General features: G+C 37.3%; 1 long non-coding RNA gene across 3 annotated transcripts in view; it reads right to left on the bottom strand.

The window, feature by feature from the left end:
- Window positions 1–6868, bottom strand: part of LOC136165534 (uncharacterized) — a 1046218-nt gene extending 1039350 nt beyond the window's left edge. For 2 of the 3 annotated variants that reach the window (XR_010662559.1, XR_010662557.1), the window contains exon 1: window positions 5012–6868. This is a non-coding gene — a long non-coding RNA (uncharacterized lncRNA). Of the gene's footprint in view, window positions 1–3060; window positions 3192–5011 lie in introns of all 3 variants that reach the window. The other variant, XR_010662558.1, reaches the window with a different exon arrangement.
- Window positions 6869–21852: the final 14984 nt, after the last annotated feature.

Below are 21852 nucleotides of genomic sequence, written 5' to 3'. Positions count from 1 at the left end.
AATTTGAAATCTGATGCTACCGAGGAACTACTGTTAGTTTCTTTGGGAGTGTAATAATGGCATAATAGTTATGTATTCTAGGTGTCCTCTGGCTGCAGGACTGCTTTAGCAATTCTGGGCCTTTTGTAGTTCCATAGAAATTTTAGTATTATTTGTTCTAGTTCTGTGAAAAATGTCATAGGCATCTTGACAGGAATTGCATTAAATCTGCAGAGTGCTTTGGGACTTCGGACAATACTACCAAGCTACAGTAATCAAAACAGCATGGCATTTGTACAGAAACATGACAGATAGACACACAGACCAAAAGAACAGGATAGAGAACCCAGAAGTAAACCCACATACCTACAGTCAGTTAATCCTTGACAAAGGAGATAAGAACACACAACGGAGAAGAGACGGTCTTTTCAGCCAGTGACACTAGGAAAGCTGGACAGCTACATGTAAATCAGTGAAGTCAGCACACACCCTCACACCATAAACAAACAAGCCCCCAAAATCCCTCAAATTGTTTTAAAGACATAAGTATAAGACATGATACCATAAAACTTCTGGAAGAAAACATAGGCAAAATAGTCTCATAGTCTCAAATTATAGCAATATTTTCTTAGATCAGTCTCCCAAGGGAAAACAAATAAAAGCAAAAATAAATAAACGGGACCTAGTCAAACTTAAAAGATTTTTTTCCAGTAAAGAAAACTATCAACAAAACAGAAACACAGCCTACAGACTGGGAGAAAATATTTGATTGACAGTCAATATCCAAAATGTACAAACAGCTCATACAACTCAGTATCAAAAAAATAAAAATAAAAAATAAAAGCAACAAAAATCAAAGGATGGACAGAAGACCTAAACAGACATTCCTTCAAAAGGCATACAGATAGCCAACAAATCATGAAAAGATGCTCAACATCACTGATTACTGAGAAATTCAAATTAAAAATGGCCACCATCAAAGCAAAAAGTCTGGAGAGCATGTGGAGAAAAGGAAATCCTTCTACACTGTTCGTGGGAATATAAATTGGTACAGCCACAATGAAAACCGGTATGGAGGTTTCTTAAAAAACTAAAAATAGAGTTACCACATGATCCAGCAATCTCACTCCTGGGCATAAATCCAAAAAGGATGAAAACTCTAATCTGAAAAGATAAATGCACCCAAATGTTCACAGCAACACTATTTATATTAACCAAGACATGGAAAGAACCCAAGTACCCATCAACAGATGATGGTTTTAAGAAGATACAATGGTTTAAGAAGTCACAAAAAAGAATGAAATACTGCCACTTGCAGCACCATGGATGGAGCTAGAGAATGCCATACTAAGTGAGGGAGTCAGACAAAGACAGACATTATATGAGATCACTTATATGTACAGTCTAAAAAATAATACAACTATATCTACACACAAAACAGAAATAGACTCACAGACACAGAAAACAAACTTACGGTTACCACAGATGACAGAGAAGGACAAATTAAAGGTATGGGATCAACAGATATAAATAATCCAAAAAATATGTATATGTTACTGAATCACTTTGCTGTAGAGCTAAAACTAACACAATAATGTAAATCAACTGTATTTTCAATTTAAAAGAAAGTATTCTTAGACACAGAAAACAAACTTATAGTTATTAAAGGGGAAATGGGAGGAGGGATAAATTAGGAGTATGGGATTAACAGATACATACACTTTGATATATATAAAATAAACAAGGATTTACTTTATAGTATGTGCATGTGTGCATGCTAAGTCGCTTCAGTCACATCCAACTCTTTGTGACCCTATGGACCATAGCCCGCCAGGCTCCTCTGTCCGTGGGATTCTCTAAGCAACAACACTGAAGTGGGTTGCCATGCCCTCGAGATCTACCCAACCCAGGGATCAAACCCGCAGCTCTTTTGTCTCCTGCACTGGCAGGCAAGTTCTTTACCACTAGCACCACTTGGGAAGCCCTAGGGAATTTTATTCAATATCTTGTAATAACCTAAAATGGAAAAGAATTGGAAAAATACAATATAACTGAATCACTTTGCTGTATACCTGAAACTAACAATGTTAGGAATCAACTACATTTCAATTAAAAAAATGTTATATTCTGTAAATACACAGTGAAGTATTTAATATTTAAGCAAAAAATGATGATGTCTGGGATCTTTTCCAAAAATAAAATCAGAGGACAAAGTATATAGGGTACCTGCAGATTACTCTATTACTCTGTTTGCCTCTGTATATATTTGAAATTTTCCATAATAACAGGCTTAAAAACATATTATTGGCAGTGGAAAAGGTTCTCCTACCATTTCATCTCTTTCCCAGTCTTGTTTGAACTTCATCACTACTTACCGGTTGTCTCACTAGAGATCTGGTTCTAAACATTAAATGGAAAAGCTGAGATCGATTCATAAATGAATTACACATAAAGTTATATACTAAGCAAGTAGGGATCTAGCCCATATAATTTATTTCTAGCTTTCTCTTTTCATTTAACATTCAAGGGAGATTAATCACAGATCAAAAATCCCTCTTTCTAGAAGGGATGTTAGTTATCCCTTCCAACCTACATATATTCATTGCTATTATCTACTATTTATTTATCAGGGACTGTGGGGATATAAAAATGAATAAAACTGGAAAGAATCTTTGTCTTTCTGGAGCTTACAATTTAGTAGGGAGAACAGAAATAACCACATAAATAAATATAAAACTGCAAATGTGGTCTTCAAGGTGAGAAGAACAAGCGAGGACAGCCTGTAATGGGATGTGAACAGTTCAAGCCTCTTGAGAGAAATCACGCTAAAGTTCAGACACACACAAACTGCTGTTAACTGAGTGAAGTGGGATGAGAAGGCACAAGAGGGAACGGGCAGATGGTGTGCAGGCTGCAGCAGAGGAAGCCGTCAAGGGGAAGTCCTGAAGGGCCAGCGTGGCAGGCGTGCTGAGAGCAAAGGGTGACAGACCGCTGGCAAGTTTAGGCAGGAGCCAGGTTATACAGGTTGTAGTAAGGCTTGTCTTTTTCTGAGAATCAATGGATGCCAACAAAGGATTTTACCAAGAGGGTGATTTACTCGTGAAAGATCATTCTGGCAGAGTGGCTGTGGGCAGGAAACCAGGTGAGGTACAATGAACTTCCTTCCCCAAGGGCACTAGGGCAGGAGCTTGATGGATCATATTACTGTGATTCTGAGAAAGTCAAAGAGATTATTTTCAGTTTTGTTAGTGTCAACTGTTTTGTCTCTGGAGCAAATAACAAAAGAAATGAACAAACCCCAAGAGTCTGACAGGTAAAGGGATTTTGGCATAACTGGATCACAGTCTCACAGACACACCTCTTATCTACATTAAGATCTGGAAGTAGCTGTAGCGTCATTAATGTGATTTTGGTTTTTGTCTTGTAAGTTTGTTATGATTTTATCGCACACTAAAGTCTTACATTTTTAAATGAAGCCTATGGTTCTTTTATGGTTTCCTACTCACTTCATGATTATAAAAACTCTATGCTCATTTCCTTAACTTTTAATATTTCTAACAGTTTTCATTTGGGGGACTTCCCTGGTGATTCAGTGATTAAGAATCTGCCTTCTAATGCAGGGGATGCGAGTTTGACCCCTGGTCTGGGAACTAAGATCCCACATACTGCAAGGCAACTAAGTCCGAGGGCCACGACTTCTGGGCCTGCACGGCGTAACAGAAGATCCCGCATGCCACGACTAAGACACAACATAGGTAAATAAGTAAACTGTTTTTTAAAGTTTTCATCTTTGACATTAAATCTAATATATTCAGAGTTAAATTCTGATATAAGAAATGAGATAAGAATTCAATTAAAAAAATAAATATTGAGCTTATTGGCTAGGTGAGGCTTTAAAGGATATAATAATTGAAATATGACCCCAAAGTATTAATAGTGGGTCTTAATCCTAAAGCAAAAAAAAAAAGATTTTTGTCAAGAAGACAGAACTTCTTTCTACATATGTGTAGGAACACATGATAATCCCAGAGAACTCCCTAAGTAGTAGACAAAGAACCCAAATGTACTATTGGAATATAATTTTTTTTGCCCTAATTTACCATCTGTAGAGTATTATCCAGTACAATGTGGACCAGTAATATTAAAATGAAGTATATTTTTGTTTAAATGTGGTAAATTTAAATATTTAAATTAAGTATGAGACATTTTAAGCTTTAAATTTTAATGAACTAATAGAACAAATAAATAGTATCATTAAAAGTAATCTATAGGCACTAAAGGAATATTTTATATCAACAGTAAGAAAATTTCCTTAAAATCAACTTAGTTGAAACTGTATTTTAAAAAATCTTTCATTTAAAACATAAAATATTGCTTGAAAAAATGTGGAGAATACAGAACACTCCAAAGAAAAATACTCATTAGGATACATTCCAATCAAACTCTAATAGAAAACTGATGGCAGCACAACAAGATAATGTTCTACATTTTAAAAAATTGTCTTCCATAATTTTCCTAAAGATGATAATAGTAAATATGACTAGGGTATTTATTTACTTTTATTTTAATGGGCATTAGAATTGTTTATTTAAATGCTAGGTTTCTATAATCCTGGAATACAACTGAAGATGAAAATATTAACTCTTTATGATTTTTTTAAAAAACACAAAAATATCTTAGAATGCCACAGAGAAAGAGCAAATCTATTCAATGCAAGCAGTAATAACTAGGTCAAATCACATATGACCAAAATGCAGCTTAGTATTTATTTTTCAAAGAAACTCTACTCACATTAATCATTTTAGGCTAAAACAGAGACACATACTTTAGAGCTATAAAATATACTTGGAAATTTGAAAGCTTCATAGTTAAATATAATAAAGAAAAATGACATAGCATTTTAGTACTGAATTCTTCTGGAGATATCCATTTAGGAAGGAAACAGGTCATGTGAGAATCATCTCACTCAGTATTTCTTTTAAAATATTTAAATAGTTAACTAGAAAAGAAATTAATAAAATAATCTATTTACCTGACTGCTACCCGCAGTTGCCATGTTGATTTCTGCCACTCCTTGACCTTCATTCTGCCGTTCGGCTTCATGTGAGCCAGCTTCATGCTTGCTCTGAGATGACCTCTGTTAATATGGAGTTAACATCAATACATACAAAAACGGTGCATGCTTTCTCAGCCCACAGCTTTCCTTCTTTCTTGCTCTAAAGCTCTGAAGGCCTCAATGACACAGGTTCACAAAAGCACGGAGCTGCACTCCATAGCCTCCAGCGGGCTGTCAGCTGCCTGTCTCGGTCACAGCAAAGTGAAGTGTGTCCCTCGAACACTAGGGCTGCACAAGACAAAGGGTTTTCTGAGACCCACAGAAACACCATCCTCCACCAGCTGTGCTCACATCACTATCGGGGACATAACCCAACTAGAGCAAATAACTGTCTTTTCCGCAAGGTCACATGGTTCTGGTATTTAATAGAGCTGCAAATATAGCAGTTACTATAGCTTATAAATACCTTCTATGTAAGTATATTTATACTTACACACACATATATTTTTATATACATCTGCTAATAAAAGTAATATGAAACCAACAGATAAGCTCTTAGATTCTAATATGAATAAAACCAAAACCTTTTCTAATGTAACCACCATCTGTTAGGTAAAGTGAAAGGGCAAGATTATATCCAGTAAAAGCAGTAATTTCAAGACAGATTATATCTAGTACAAAGCAGTCACTTTGAAAACTATCACCACAGAATCAAAGAAAGAAAATAATCAAGTATCTTTTATAGAAACAATTACCAGTGTGCCTCCTCTAGGAACATTATAGGCAAAATTAAAAATTACACATTAAAAATTGTGACATAATAATGGAAAACTATGTTACAAAATGGCTTCCACTGGAATTTATTTAAACATAAAGCTTTCCTAGACCATTTAAAATGTGACTTTAAAATAATTTACATATACTATTTCCATCAATAAACAAGTGTAAGTTATACATAGGCAAAAGAGAAGTAGTCCCAATAATTCAGAAACAAGAAAAAACAGTACCTTGGGAAAGTGATACCATAAAATTCAACAAAATCATCTAAAGCAGAGAATACAAAGTCAGTGAAGAGAAAAAATGAATCAACGAGCACTAAATCTACAAAGATTTGACACTGACATCACTGAAGATGTCAATATAAAAGTAATTATTGAGTATGTGCTATGTCAGTTACTTGCAATAGGGCTGGAGAACACAGTACTGACAAACCCAGGCATCGTTCAACGCACTCTTCCAGATTTAGTCTAGTCAGGGATGCTATCAAATAATGAAAGAAACAACAGTAAAGTTAAACACTTCGACAAGCACTCTGAAAAAAGAGCACAAGTTGCTTATAAGGATATATAACAGAGGGACATCAGACATTGTGGGAGTCGGGGGAAGTGCTCTCTTAGGAAGTATTGTTTGGACTGAGATCTAAAATATAAACAGGAGTTCTAGGAAACGGGATATGGCAGAGGATGAAGGAAACAGAGACCACATGCAAAAATTTAGGGAAATAGAGACCATATGCAAAGGAGCTGTGATGGGAGAAACGTGGTTTGCTCTAGGATATCAAAGAATTACAGTGTGAAGAGTAGAACAGAGAGATGGTTAAAAAAAGGAACTTAATGATTTTGTTGAATTTTAGTGTGATTCTCAGATGGCACTCATGCCCCCACATAACCAATACTCTAAAGGAAAAAGGTGCATGTATTCTGATCGTTTAAACTCAAATTTTGAATGGTCTAAGAAGATGGGAAACACAAGAGATCAACTTGCAGACTAAATATTAAAGTAAGTGGGAGATGACAGTCCTTTACACCCAGGGAAGCACTGATGCTTGGAGACAGAGGTCAACCTGAAGGACTGCACGACAGACTGGATACAGTGAGTGGAAGAAGAGATCTGGGGTCACAAACTACTCTTCTGTTTCTTAGCTCACACAGCTGAATAATGGTGGTACCATTCATGGAGACAGATAATACTAAAGGAGAAGGAGGATTTGGAGGATGTGGGGGTCACAAGGAGGACTTAGGAGGAGACCATCATTAGTTGTGCTTTGGTTACGTTGGATTTAAAATGCCTTTAAGACAATTCACCCACTTTAAGTGTACAACTCAATGACATTGAATAAACTTACCAAGAATCACTATATTTCAGTTTTAGACCATTTTCATCATTCTAAAAAGATCCTTCATGCTCATTTATAGGTAATCCCCATTCCCACTCACAGCTCCAAGTAACTATGACTCTGCTCTGTAAACTCGTCTTTTCTGTACGTTTATTGTAAATGGAATATACGGACTTACATGTCTAGCTACTTTTACTCAGTATAATGTTTTTGAGGTTCACCTCAGTTATAGTGTGTGTCAACAATTTGTTCCTTTTAATTGCCGAGTAGTATTACATTGTAACGGTATACATTTTATTTATTGATTTACCAGTTGATACACTTTTGCATTTTTCTACTTTTGGGCTACTGTGAATAATACTTCCATGAATATTCAAACTAAAGTCTCTGTGTGGACATATGTGCTCATTTCTCTTAGATAGCTAGAAGTGGAATTGCTGGGTCATATGGTAACTATACCTTTAATACTTTAGATAACTGCCAAACTTTTCCAAGTGGCTGAACCATTTTACATTCCCATCAGCAACATATGACAGCTTCTATTTATCCACATCCGTACCAATGCTTATTGTTTTCCTCATGATTACAGCCATCCTAGTGAGTATAGAGTGATATAGCATTGTGGTTTTCACTTGACTTCCTTAACATCCAATGATGTCGAGCCTATTTTCATGTGCTTATTAGCCATTCCTATGAATTTTTCTGGTGAAATGTGTATTCAAATCTTTAGCCCATTTGTAAGTTGGGTTGTCTCTTTATTAATGAGTTATAAGAGTACTCTGCATGGGATTTTAAAAACTATTTCTCATTGGCTATTTTCTAGAGACTATTAAATCATGCCACAATTTTCCTTATAGCTCCCATCTTTTGGGGCCCCTCCCCCCCAAATGGTATACAGTTGTCAGTAAATAACCTATAGAATACAAAAGAAAGTGGTAGGACTGGTTGCCTCATGTACCCTCTTGGAACTTCTGAGATTTGAATCAAGTGCAATAGTTATATCATCTGAGTTATATCCTGCATCTAGATCTTAAACCAGAATTGTTAGCAGGTAGGGCAAAGATAGTGTTATAAGATGCTTCATGGTGGAGAAATTATTTGGCAGACATCTTTTCTTCTCAGTACTGTATGTGAACTAATTTATGAGTATCTGATCCCCAGTTTTCTCCATTTTCTAGCTTCTCCTTCTGATAGTAATAAAGAAACAGCAAACAGTAAAATTAAAAACCTTTCTTTCTTAAATAAGACATGATACCTTCTTTTAGTTTATATTCACTGAATAAATGTAACGACTTAAGGCTATGAAAAATATGGCCATTTTTATAACAAAAAGAAACAAGAATAGACTAGGTTATGGTGGTAGACAGTTGGTCCCAAATCCAATGATATAAATGAAATCTTGAACAGATAAAAAAACACAAACAAGCCCCCAACCTGCAATAAACTTATAATTGTACTGATAATGAGAACTATTATTAACAAATGACAATTTTTCTTAGGAATTTCTAGAGGCCAGAATGTTGGTAACGTTTGGAAATGTACTGACAGTGAGTATATTATACCAGGCAAATGATGACTAAAAGAAGCCCCGTGCAGCAATACTAACAGCAAAGAAGGCTATTTAACACACATGAAAGAGTCAATCAAGTAGAAAAAATAAGTGTAAATATTGATTTAGAAATTAAAAAAAAAAACAACCCTGTTGATGCAGCCAAACAGTAAAAATCATAATACAAGAAAGATGGTGAATAAAAGCTGACTATAACTAAAGAAGCTAGAAAAACAACAGCAAACACTCAAAGCAGAAAAAATATATATAAAAAGAAAATATAAATGCAGTGCTGCTCAATAAAAAACAAAAGTTGCCTCTCTAAAAACAGTTTTAAAAATAGAGTATAGTAATTTTGATCAAGGGGAAAAAAAAACAAAACACCACAGATAAACTACCCTGGAAACCCAAAGGGGCCATAATAACCAGAATGCCACATACAGCAATGCCAATGACATTGAAAAAGGAGTAAAGAGATAGTTTTGTTTTATTTTGGAAAGAAAAAAACAGTACTGAAGAGTTAATATTGCAAAAAGGACACAGTCTGTATATTACAAATATTTGGTTCATACTGACTTAAAACATCCAGATTAAACTACTTTTAGCAATATGACTATTACACTGAACTTGACTACTTAGCAAGTACATGTTTTTACATATTTCAAATTCAAATGTACTGAAGCCAAAGCTTCTAAGAGATTTAAAAAGCAAGGCATGCATGACCAGAGTCTTAAAAGACACTGTTTTCAAAATTATACTTTTTGACATTAGAATTAGTTGTCTTCTCTGTGTGTAAATGGGCTTGCACTAAGTTTCTGCCTCCAAACAGAACTGTTCATTATCCGGTCAGATTCTCAGGGCTGGCAGTAAGTGCTGTTGCTGTGGTTTACTTGCCAAGTCATGCCCGACTCTTTTGCAACCCCATGGACGGTAGTCCACCAGGTGTCTCTTTCTACTGGATTTACTAGGGAAGACTACTGGGGTGGGTTGCCATTTCGTTCTCCAGGGAATCTTCCCGACCCAGTGATAGAACCTGCGTCTCCTGGGCTGGCAGGCGGATTCTTTACCATCGAGCTACTTGGGAAGCATGCTGGTGATGAAAGGACACGTCAGATTTGTTTCGCATACAAAAGTTTTCTCTCACTCTAAAAGCTGTGCAGCTACTATAAAAACATTACAAAACTGGCCAAACTAAGAAAACAAGGAGGTATTAGCAGTGGTTACCTGCCTTTTCATATTATTTCTGAAAGACTGTTTGTGCATATTAAAAAATGGGATCAAAGTGTACATACTATTTTGTATCTCATAAACATTTTAAAATATCAACAAGCACTTCATCATGTTTTTAGTAATTATAGTTAGAAAAAAGCACTAGGTTGATATTTCATTCTTTGCATTCTCTTCTTTTTTCCTGTATGATCTGGAATGTGAGTCTCAATCTGGCTGCATATTAGAAACTTTGCATTGGTATATCCCCAAATACTGAGCCAATTTTTCCTAGCAACAATTCTGTATTGTTCAATGAGGACTTTTATTCAACACTTTTTGCTCTTATTGCAGAGAGACAGGTCATCCTGTAGTTGACTTAAGAAGAAATACTTTATTTTCTCTGAGCCTCCCACATGCTATTTTTCCTTATTCAGCAATAGTTCATTTAAGTTCCATGTAGGTTTTCTTTTTATTTACCCATAAACAAAGTGACAAGTGCCCAAATTCAGGGGCTATAAACAGATAGCTGAAGGGATGGTTTTTTATACCCCATCCTTCTGTGTAGTGATCAAAACCAAATTTCAGCTGAAGAGCTGACAAATATGGTTTTAACCCCCTTTTTAATCCTCATTTCCAGAAGTACCTAGTGTAACCAACTCTGGAAACTTTCAGGACTCCACAGTGTAAAATGAGTTGCTTTGTGACCTCCTACTGCTCACTCTGGGGTCAGCTCTCTACCATAATCTAGAAGAATTATTTGTTTATCTGCTTTGCAGTTCTCCAAATTTTATTGTCACCTTCCCTGGTATTTGTGCTTTTTCATTTTACCCTTTTACTGTCATTTTAATGAAGTTTGTAAAGTAAGCACAGATAAATGTATATGATCAACTTTTACTATGGATTACACAAGGAGATAGCTTATTTACAAACTGTTAGTAGCCAAATTATATGTAAACAGATAACTGAAGTAAGGTATCTATTTATGGCTCTATAAGCTTTAATTGCATAAAAGTTATGAAGAAATCATACTAGTATAGATTTTTGAAATCTATACTTAATTTAATGAAAAAGCTTATCAAGTGTCTCAATTCTCTAGAGCATCTATTTCAATGACGCCATGCTAATTATACATATTTTCTTTTCTTAGAACAACCACCTATCATTATAACTACAAACAAAAGAGACAATTCACTAACCTTCGGTTGCTTGGGACTGTAAAAGCTGTCGTATACGAAGTATGTCCTTTTCTATTTGTTGAATTCTGGTTATTCTTCGCTAAAATAAAATAAGTAACCAAGTTAGATCTATTTTTATTAAAAAAAAACATTAGTTTTTAATATTAATTTAACATTAACCATTCTATGGTTACCATTTAAAAGTAGGATTATATCAAATCATTCTTTTTTCTATGCCAAGTCATTCTTATGTGAGAATTAGATACATATACATATACATATTCATATACTGAGGACATCAGTGCATCAGTTCAACTTTTTAACATATCTAACTTTATAAAACAGATCCCTAAATTTAGGAAAACTGCACAAATGCAAGTTATGTATCTACTTGGACCATAAAGAAAGGTGAGGGCTGAAGAACTGATGCTTCTGAACTGTGGTGTTGGAGAAGACTCTTGAGAGTCCAGTGGACCGCAAGGAGATCCAACCAGCCCATCCTAAAGTCCTGAATATTCACTGGAAGGACCAATGCTGAAACTGAAGCTCCAATACTGTGGCCACCTGATGCGAAGAGCCAACTCACTGGAAAAGATCTTGATGCTGAGAAACATTGAAGGCAGAAGGAGAAGGGGACAACAGAGGATAAGATGGTTAGATGGTATCATGGATTTCAATGGACATGAGTTTGAGCAAACTCAGGGAGACAGTGAAGGACAGGAAAGCCTGGCAATGCTGCAGTTCACAGAGTAGCAAAGACCTGGACATGACTGAGCAACTGAACAACACATGATACATAACAGTGTGAAACTGCTATATAAAAGCTGTTCTCAAAAACTTTCAAAAAGAAAATTACATCTGAATTTAAACTTTTATATTAATTCAGATGTCAGTACAGTATAATGAGTTTATGTAAAGTATGGCATCCTGTAAAGAGAAAGAGCATCTGATTTTTTTTTAAGAAGCACCAGTACGTAAACAATAAGAACAATCTTCCCTAAAGTTATTCCTATTACAGGTCAGCAGTACCTTTCAGAGTTAGCTTTCCCAAATACTTCAGCTAAACATTACTCCAAACACTAAAGATCACAATGATGGTAGGAGTTATTGCTTCCCCCATATACTGAGATCTTCAAGTGAACACAAAGCAGTAACTACAGATCAAACAATGTGGAAGTGAAAAATGTGGGAAATGTTTTAAAAATAAGTACTGCCAATATTTTATCATCAACTGCCAGAATTCCATAGTTGACACTGTAACATTGGTATAAGAAACTGTATTGTAAGAGTAATTGTTTCAATGAGGAAAAAGTGTCAGAAAATAGATGGAGTGATTTGCAAACTTTTTATGATTATGCACCCATCAATGAAAGATTTTTGAGCATGTATACTTCAATAGATAATTAAAGTATTATAACGAATAGCTTTAAGTATATACAGCTAAAAAGCTTACATACAAAACTTACCCTTGAATCATACATAGTTTTGTTTAAATACAATGTCCTTATGATTTTATTGCCATAGTAGGAATCATTATTGTTGCTGTTTTTTGGAAAAGTTCAAAACAGATGTGCTCACCAAAAAAGAAAACTTCCTCTCTCAGTCCCTCAGTTGTATCACTACAACTATGCTAATTCTCTATCACAATTCTGAAAATAGTGAACTTAAGGTAAATAATCACACTCCTCTCTCACGCTAGTAAAGTAATGCTCAAAATTCTCCAAGCCAGGCTTCAGTAATACATAAACTGTGAACTTCCAGATGTTCCAGCTGGTTTCAGAAAAGGCAGAGGAACCAGAGATCAACCTGCCAACATCCGCTGGAACATCGAGAAAGCAAGAGAGTTCCAGAAAAACATCTATTTCTGCTTTATTGACTATGCCAAAGCCTCTGACCGTGTGGATCACAAAAAACTGTGGAAAATTCTGAAACAGATGGTCACACCAGGCCACCTGACCCACCTCTTGAGAAACCTATATGTAGGTCAGGAAACAACAGTTAGAACTGAACATGGAACAACAGACTGGCTCCAAATAGGAAAAGGAGTACATCAAGGCTGTATATTGTCACTGTGCTTATTTAACTTATATGAAGAGTACATCATGAGAAATGCTGGGCTTGAAGAATCACAAGCGGGAATCCAGATTGCTGGGAGAAATATCAATAACCTCAGACACGGAGATGACACCACCCTTACGGCAGAAAGTGAAGAACTAAAGAGCCTCTTGATGAAAGTGGAAGAGGAGAGTGAAAAAGTTGGCTTAAAGCTCAACATTCAGAAAACTAAGATCATGGCATCTGGTCCCATTACTTCATGGCAAATAGATGGGGAAACAGTGAAAACAGTGGCTGACTTTATTTTCCTGGGCTCCAAAATCACTGCAGATGGTGATTGCAGCCATGAAATTAAAAGACGCTCACTCCTTGGAAGGAAAGTTATGACCAACCTAGATAGCATATTAAAAAGCAGAGACATTACTTTGTCAACAAAGGTCCGTCTAGTCAAGCTTATGGTTTTTCCAGTGGTCGTGTATGGATGTGAGAGTTGAACTGTGAAGAAAGCTGAGCACCGAAGAATTGATGCTTTTGAACTGTGGTACTGGAGCAGACTCGAGAGTCCCTTGGACTGCAAGGAGATCCAACCAGTCCATCCTAAAGGAGATCAGTCCTGAATATTCATTGAAGGACTGATGCTGAAGCTGAAACTCCAATACTTTTGCCACCTCATGCGAAGAGTTGACTCACTGGAAAAGACCCTGATGTTGGGAGGAATTGGGGGCAGGAGGAGAAGGGGATGACAGAGGATGAGATGGCTGGATGGCATCACCGACTCGCTGGACATGAATGTGGGTAAACTCCGGGAGCTGGTGATGGACAGGAAGGCCTGGTGATCTGTGATTCATGGGGTCGCAAAGAGTTGGACATGACTGAGCGACTGAACTGAACTGAAGGTAAATAATATTTTCTATTTAAGACATTTTACCATGTCCAATTTTCACCATGAAAACATGCTGAAGAAGAAATACTTTTAGTAGCTCTCTAAAGATTCTGCAGAGATGAGTGATTACTTCTACATCAGACACCAAATACATCCTGGCATTACAGAAACAACAAAACTATCTACACTTATTAGTTTCATAATATTTCATTGTTTTCCTCTCTCTATATAACCAGCTCCCCCTCACCAATAAAGTCCCAAGTCAAAATTTTTAATATTTAGAGGGTGAAAACAGGAAAATATACCTAACATTCCTCTTCACAGAACTGTATTTCTGTATTGCTATTAGGTCACTAGACCCTGTAATCAAGTCTGCACCTTGATGACTGCTTCCACAATAACATTTGTGCTTTCGTTACTCAACATAAAATGGAAGAAGTCAGTAGCACTTCTTTCCATTCTCTGTATGACAATCTTGAATATTTATGAAATTAAATAAAATGCAACATGCTTAATTGTTCAGGCATATAGACATGGTATGACTTTTGAAAAACTGATATAAAAATTATTTAGTAATATAGTTTGATATATATATTGAAATACCATGTAGAATCAAACCCCATACTCGCCAGAGACACTCAGAGGGCTCAAACAAACTTTATGTGCACCAGGACCCAGAGACTCCACAGAGACGGAGACAGAACTGTGTTTGGGTGTCTCCTGTGAACATGTGGGTCAGCAGTGGACTGCTGCAGAGGCAGGGGCTCTGAGTACAGTAGACCTGAGTATGGCATAAGCTGTCTCAGAGGAGGTCACCATTAACCCAACATAGAGCTGCCAGAACTCACACAGGACTGGGGAAACAGACTCTGGGAGGGCACAAATAGAACCTCGTGTGCACTAGGACCCAGGAGAAAGGAGCAGTGACCCCACAAGAGACTGACCCAGACTTGCCCATGAGTGTCCAGGAGTCTCTGGCAGAGGCAGGGGTCGGCGGTGGCCTGCTGCAGGGTCAGGGGCACTGGATGTAGCAGTGCAGGCATGTGACCTTTTGAGCGAGGTCGCCATTATCTTCACTACCTCCACCATACTTTGGCCTCAGATAAATAACAGGGAGGGAACATAGCCCTGCCCTTCAACAGAGGATTGGATTAAAGGTTCACAGAGCATGGCCCCGCCAAACAGAACAAGACCCAGTTTCCCCCTCAGTCAGTCTCTCCCATCAGGAAGCTTCATAAGCCTCTTATCCTGATCCATCAGAGGGCAAACAGACTCAAAACCACAATCACAGAAAACTAACCAAACTGATCACATGGACCACAGCCTTGTCTAACTCAATCTAACTATGAGCATGCCTTGTAGGGTCAACCAAGATGGATGGGTCATGGTGGAGAGTTCTGACAAAACATGGCCCATTGGAGAAGGGAAAGGCAAACCACTTCACTATTCTTGCCTTGAGAACCCCAACAACAACATGAAAATGCAAAAAGACAGGGCACTGAAAGATGCACTCCCTGGGTTGGTAGGTGCCCACTACGCTCCTGGAAATAACTCCACAAAGACTGACGAGATGGAGCCAAGCAAAAACAACATTCAGTTGTGGATGTGATGGTGACGGAAGCAAAGTCCAATGCTGATAGAGCAATACTGCATAGGAATGCTAGGTCCATGAATCAAGGCAAACTGGAAGTGGTCAAACAGGAGATGGCAAGAGTGAACGTCAATATTTTAGGAATCAGCAAACTAAAATGGATTGGAATGGGTGAATTTCATTCAGATGACCATTATTACTACTGTGGGAAAGAATCCCTTAGAAGAAATGTCATAAGTCAACAAAAGCACTCGAAATGCTTGGGTGCAGTCTCAAAAATGACAGAATGATCTCTGTTCATTTCCAAGGCAAACCATTCAGTATCATGGTAATCCAAGCTTGTGCCCCGACCGGTAATGCTGAGGAAGCTGAAGTTGAATGGTTCTGTGAAGACCTACAAGACCTTCTAGAACTAACACCCAAAAAAAGATGTCCTTTTCATTACATGGGACTAGAATGCAAAGTAGGAAGTCAAGAAACACCTGGAGTAACAGGCAAACTTGGCCTTGGAGTACAGAATGAAGCAGGGCAAAGGCTAATAGAGTTTTGCCAAGAGAACACACTGGTCATAGCAAACACCCTCTTCCAGTAACACAAGAGAAGACTCTACACATGGTTTTCACCAGACGGTCCACACTGAAATCAGACTAATTATATTCTTTGCATCCAAAGATGGAGAAGCTCTATAGAGTCAGCAAAAACAAGACCGGAAGCTGACTGTGGCTTAGATCATGAACTCCTTATTGCCAAATTCAGACTTAAACTGAAGAAAGTAGGGAAAAACTACCAGACCAATCAGATATGACCTAAATCAAATCCCTTATGACGATGCAGTGGAAGTGAGAAATAGATTCAAGAGATTAGATCTGATAGACAAGACTGCCTGAGGAACTATGGACGGAGGTTCGTGACATTATACAGGAGACAGGGAGCAAGACCATCCCCAAGAAAAAGAAATGCAAAAAGGCAAAATGGTTGTCTGAGAAGGCCTTACAAATAGCTGTGAAGAGAAGTGAAAGGCAAAGGAGAAAAGGAAAGATACACTCATTTGAATGCAGAGTTCCAATGAATAGCAAGGAGAGATAAGAAAGCCTTCCTTAGTGACCAATGCAAAGAAATAGAGGAAAACAACAGAAAGGGAAAGATGAGATTTCGTCAAGAAAATTAGAGATACCAAGGGAATATTTCATGCAAAGATGGGCACAATAAAGGACAGAAATGGTATGGACCAACAGAGGCAGAATGTATTAAGAAGAGGTGGCAAGAATACACAGAAGAACTGTACAAAAAGATCTTCACAAACCAGATGATCAAAATGATATGATCACTCACCTAGAGCAGACATCCTGGAATGCGAAGTCAAGTGGGCCCTAGGAAGCATCATTACGAACAAAGCTAGTGGAGGTGATGGAATTCCAGTTAAGCTATTTCAAATCCTCAAAGACGATGCTATGCAAGTGTTGCACTCAATATGGTAGCAAATTTGGAAAACTCAGCAATGACTGCAGGACTGGAAAGGGTCAGTTTTCATTCCAATCCCAAAGAAAGGCAATGCTGAAGAATGCTCAAACTACCACACAATTGCACTCATCTCACATGCTAGCAAGGTAATGCTCAAAATTCTCCAAACCAGACTTCAACAGTATGTGAACCATGAACTTCCAGATGTTCAAACTGGATTTAGAAAAGGCAGAGGAACCAGAGATCAAATTGCCAATGCCTGCTGACTCATCAAAAAAGCAAGAGAGTTCCAGAAAAAAAACATTTATTTCTGCTTTATTGACTATGCCAAAGCCTTTGACTGTGTGGATCACAACAAACTGTGGAAAATTCTGAAAGAGACGGGAATACCAGACCACCTGATCTGCCTCTTGAGAAATCTGTATACAGGTCAGGAAGCAACAGTTAGAACTGGACATGGAACAACAGACTGGTTCCAAATAGGAAAAGGAGTACGTCAAGGCTGTATATTGTCACCCTGCTTATTTAACTAATGTGCAGTGTACATCATGAGAAATGCTGGGCTGGATGAAGCACAAGCTGGAATCAAGACTGCTGGGAGAAATATCAATAACCTCAGATATGCAGATGACACCACCCTTATGGCACAAAGTGAAGAAGAACTAAAAAGCCTGTTAATAAAAGTGAAAGAGGAGAGCGAGACAGTTGGCTTTAAACTCAACATCAAAATTAAGATCATGGCATCTGGTCCCATCACTTCATGGCAAATAGATGGGGGAAACAATGGAAACAGTGACAGACTTTATTTTTTGGGACTCCAAAATCACTGCAGATGGTGACTGCAGCCGTGAAAGGAAAGACGCTTGCTCCTTGGAAGAAAATTTATGACCCACCTAGACAGCACATTAAAAAGCAGAAACATCACTTTTCCAACAAAGGCCCGTCTAGTCAAAGCTATGGCTTTTCCAGTAGTCATGCATGGATATGAGAGTAGGACTTAAAGAAAGCTGAGTGCCGAAGCATAGATGCTTTTGAACTGTGGTGTTGGAGAAGACTCTTGAGAGTCCCTTGGACTGCAAGGAGATCCAACCAGTCCATCCTAAAGGAAATCAGTCCTGAATATTCATTGGAAGGACTGACGCTGAAGATTCAACTCCAAGACTTTGGCCACCTGATGCGAAGAACTGACTCATTTAAAGACCCTGATGCTGGAAAGACTGAAGGCGGGAGGAGAAGGGGACGGCAGAGGATGAGATGGTTGGATGGCAACACTGACTTAATGGACATGAGCTTGAGTAAACTCCGGGAGCTGGTGATGGACAGGGAGGCCTGGTGTGCTGCAGTCCATGGGGTTGCAGAGTCCGACATAACTGAGCCACTGAACAGAAGTGAACTGAATAGTTCAGTATGAATTCAGGACAGCTCTCAAGAAATTAGGAATAGAAGGTAAATTCCTTAACGTGATAAATGGTACCAAAAACCTTAAGTAAACAGCATACTTAATCGTGAAATTTCAGAATTCTCTTTAAAGCCAAGGTGAGATGAAGAAGACCAATTATCATTGCTTTATTCAAAGATGTATTACATTTCTTATATAATACAAAGAGGGAAAAAAGGACTGGAAAAGACAAAACTGTCATTACTTGGAGACAATTTAACATCTAAATGAAAAAATCCAAGAAAATCTTAAACTACTGAGACAATCTAACAAAAGAGTTCAGGAAGACTCCTGGATACATCAAATTTAGTAATGTAAACTAGAGAAAATTCCATTCACAATAGCAACAAAAACTAAGATATCTAGGAATAAATGAAAAAAAAAAAGATGTGTAAGAGGATCATGAAGAATATGGACTACAGAGAATGAGATGTTTGGATAGCATCACAGACTCACTGGACATGAATTTGAGCAAACTGTGGGAGAAAGTGAAGGACAGGGAAGTCTGGTATGCTGTAGACCATGAGGCTGTAAAGAGTTGGACATGACTTAACAATTGAACAACAAGGGTTTTATGAAGAATGTTATAAAGCTTTTCTGAAGGGCATAGAATAAGACCCAAATGAATGAGATACAAAACGAGTAACAGTACCTAATATTTACTTGGAATTTGCTAAACTCCAAGGGTTTTATGCATATTAACTCATTTAATCCTTACATTTTTTACAGGGAATCATTTTCTACATTTTACCAATGAGAAAACTGAGGCAGAGTTTAAACAAGATCACTGTGCTGATAAGTGACACGGAATTAGAATCCAGAGACCAATCTTTCAACCAAGATCCAATCTTCATACTGTAAAGATATAAATTCTCCTGAAATTAATTTATAAATTCAATGTATAACTAATCAAAAGTCAATAAGGTTTTTCCTTGAAGAAAATAAGCTGATAACTAAATTTCAAATAAAAGAGTAATGAAACAGAATATAAACACATTTTTACAGACGTAAATAAGTAGGACTCATACTACAAGACTTAAGATTAATAAAATTATAGCAAATAAAACAAGTGTGGTATCCAGAGAAGCTAAAACAGACTAATGGAACAGAGTTCACAAATATTCAGCAAATACAACTTCTCAAATGCCAAAAACAGCATTACTAATCCATGGGGAAACAGAGATGCATCCAATAAATGTTAATGGAAAATTCTGTTAACAACATAAATATATATCTATCTGTGTGTATCTGTATGTCTGTATATATCACTAATTATATAATTATTGAATAGAAATTATACTGCATATAACATATACTATATACACACATTTAAAAATCATATGCATGAGTGTTTATATATATATATATACATAAAATTAGATTCCTACCTCTAAAACTAAAAGATGATGCTATGAAAGTGCTGCACTCAATATGTCAGCAAATCTGGAAAACTCAGCAGTGGCCATCGGACTGGAAAAGGTCAGTTTTCATTCCAATCCCAAAGAAAGGCAATGCCAAAGAATGCTCAAACTACCTCACAATTGCACTCATCTCAAACGTTGGTAAAGTAATGCTCAAAATTCTCCAAGCCAGGCTTCAACAATACATAAACTGTGAACTTCCAGATGTTCAAGCTGGTTTTAGAAAAGGCAGAGGAACCAGAGATCAAATCGCCAACATCCGCTGGAACATCGAGAAAGCAAGAGAGTTCCAGAAAATCATCTATTTCTGCTTTATTGACTATGCCAAAGCCTCTGACTGTGTAGATCACCACAAACTGAGGAAAATTCTGAAAGAGATGGGAATACCAGACCACCTGACCTGCCTCTTGAGAAACCTGTATACAGGTCAGGAAACAACAGTTAGAACTGAACATGGAACAACAGACTGGTTCCAAATAGGAAAAGGAGTACGTCAAGGCTGTATATTGTCACCCTACTTATTTAACTAAAGTGCAGTGCTCGCTTTGGCAGCACATATGCTAAAATTAACTAATGTGCAGAGTACATCATGAGAAACGCTGGGCTGGATGAAGCACAAGCTGGAATCAAGACTGCCAGGAGAAATATCAATAACCTCAGATATGCAGATGACAGCACCCTTATGGCAGAAAGTGAAGAACTAAAGAGCCTCTTGATGAAAGTGAAAGAGGGCAGTGAAAAAGTTGGCTTAAAGCTTAACATTCAGAAAACTTAAGATCATGGCAACTGGTCCCATCACTTCATGGAAAATAGTTGGGGAAACAGTGGCTGAGTTTATTTTTTTGGGCTCCAAAATCACTGCAGATGGTGATTGCAGCCATGAAATTAAAAGACACTTACTCCTTAGAAGGAAAGTTATGACCAACCTAGACAGCATATTAAAAAGCAGAGACATTACTTTGCCAACAAACATCCGTCTACTCAAGGCTATGGTTTTTCCAATGGTCATGTATGGATTGTTGGATTATAAAGAAAGTTGAGTGCCGAAGAATTGATGCTTTTGAACTGTGGTGTTCAAAAGAGAAGACTCTTTTTTTGTTTTTTATTCCCCATCCCGATCCCCTCTCCCACCTCCCTGGAGAAGACTCTTGAGAGTCCCTTGGACTGCAAGGAGATCCAACCAGTCCATCCTAAAGGAGAGCAGTCCTGTGTATTCATTGGAAGGACTGATATTGAAGCTGAAACTCCAATACTTTGGCCACCTGATGTGAAGAAATGAGTCATTTGAAATGACCCTGATGCTGGGAAAGATTGAGGGCGGGAGGAGAAGGGGATGACAGAGGATGAGATGGCTGGATGGCATCACCGACTCAATGGACATGGGTTTGGGTGGACTCCGGGAGTTGGTGATGGACAGGGAGGCCTGGCGTGCTGCGGTTCATGGGGTCGCAAAGAGTCGGACATCACTGAGCAACTGAACTGACTTACTGACCTCTAAAACATATATAATAGCAAATCTGAGATGAATTAACGATCTAATTGAAAAATAAAACATTAGACTTACTAGAAAAAAATAGGGTATATTTAAAGATAGGAAAAGATGTAAAAATAGGTCGAAGAAAGCACAAATACGACAATATAACTAATTTAGCATTACAATAAAAAATAATTTTTTGTTATCATTAAGCAAAAGTAGGTAACAGATTTGGCAGGGAACAGTTATGAAATACATCATGTATAACAGATGGGTATTAAGAGTATATTAAAATATCTCTCAAATATAAATGAATAAGACATCTAACAATATGAAAAAAACAGCAAAAAGAAAATCTTAAAAGTCTAATACATATATGAAAAGATATTCAACTTCAGTAGTACTCATGAAAGTATAAACTAAATGACAAGATAATGTTTCATAT

Source organism: Muntiacus reevesi, chromosome 3 (genome assembly GCF_963930625.1).
Source record: "Muntiacus reevesi chromosome 3, mMunRee1.1, whole genome shotgun sequence".
NCBI lineage: Eukaryota > Metazoa > Chordata > Mammalia > Artiodactyla > Cervidae > Muntiacus > Muntiacus reevesi.
The sequence above is the reverse complement of the archived record's forward strand: the minus strand, read 5'-3'. Positions and strand labels throughout refer to the sequence as shown.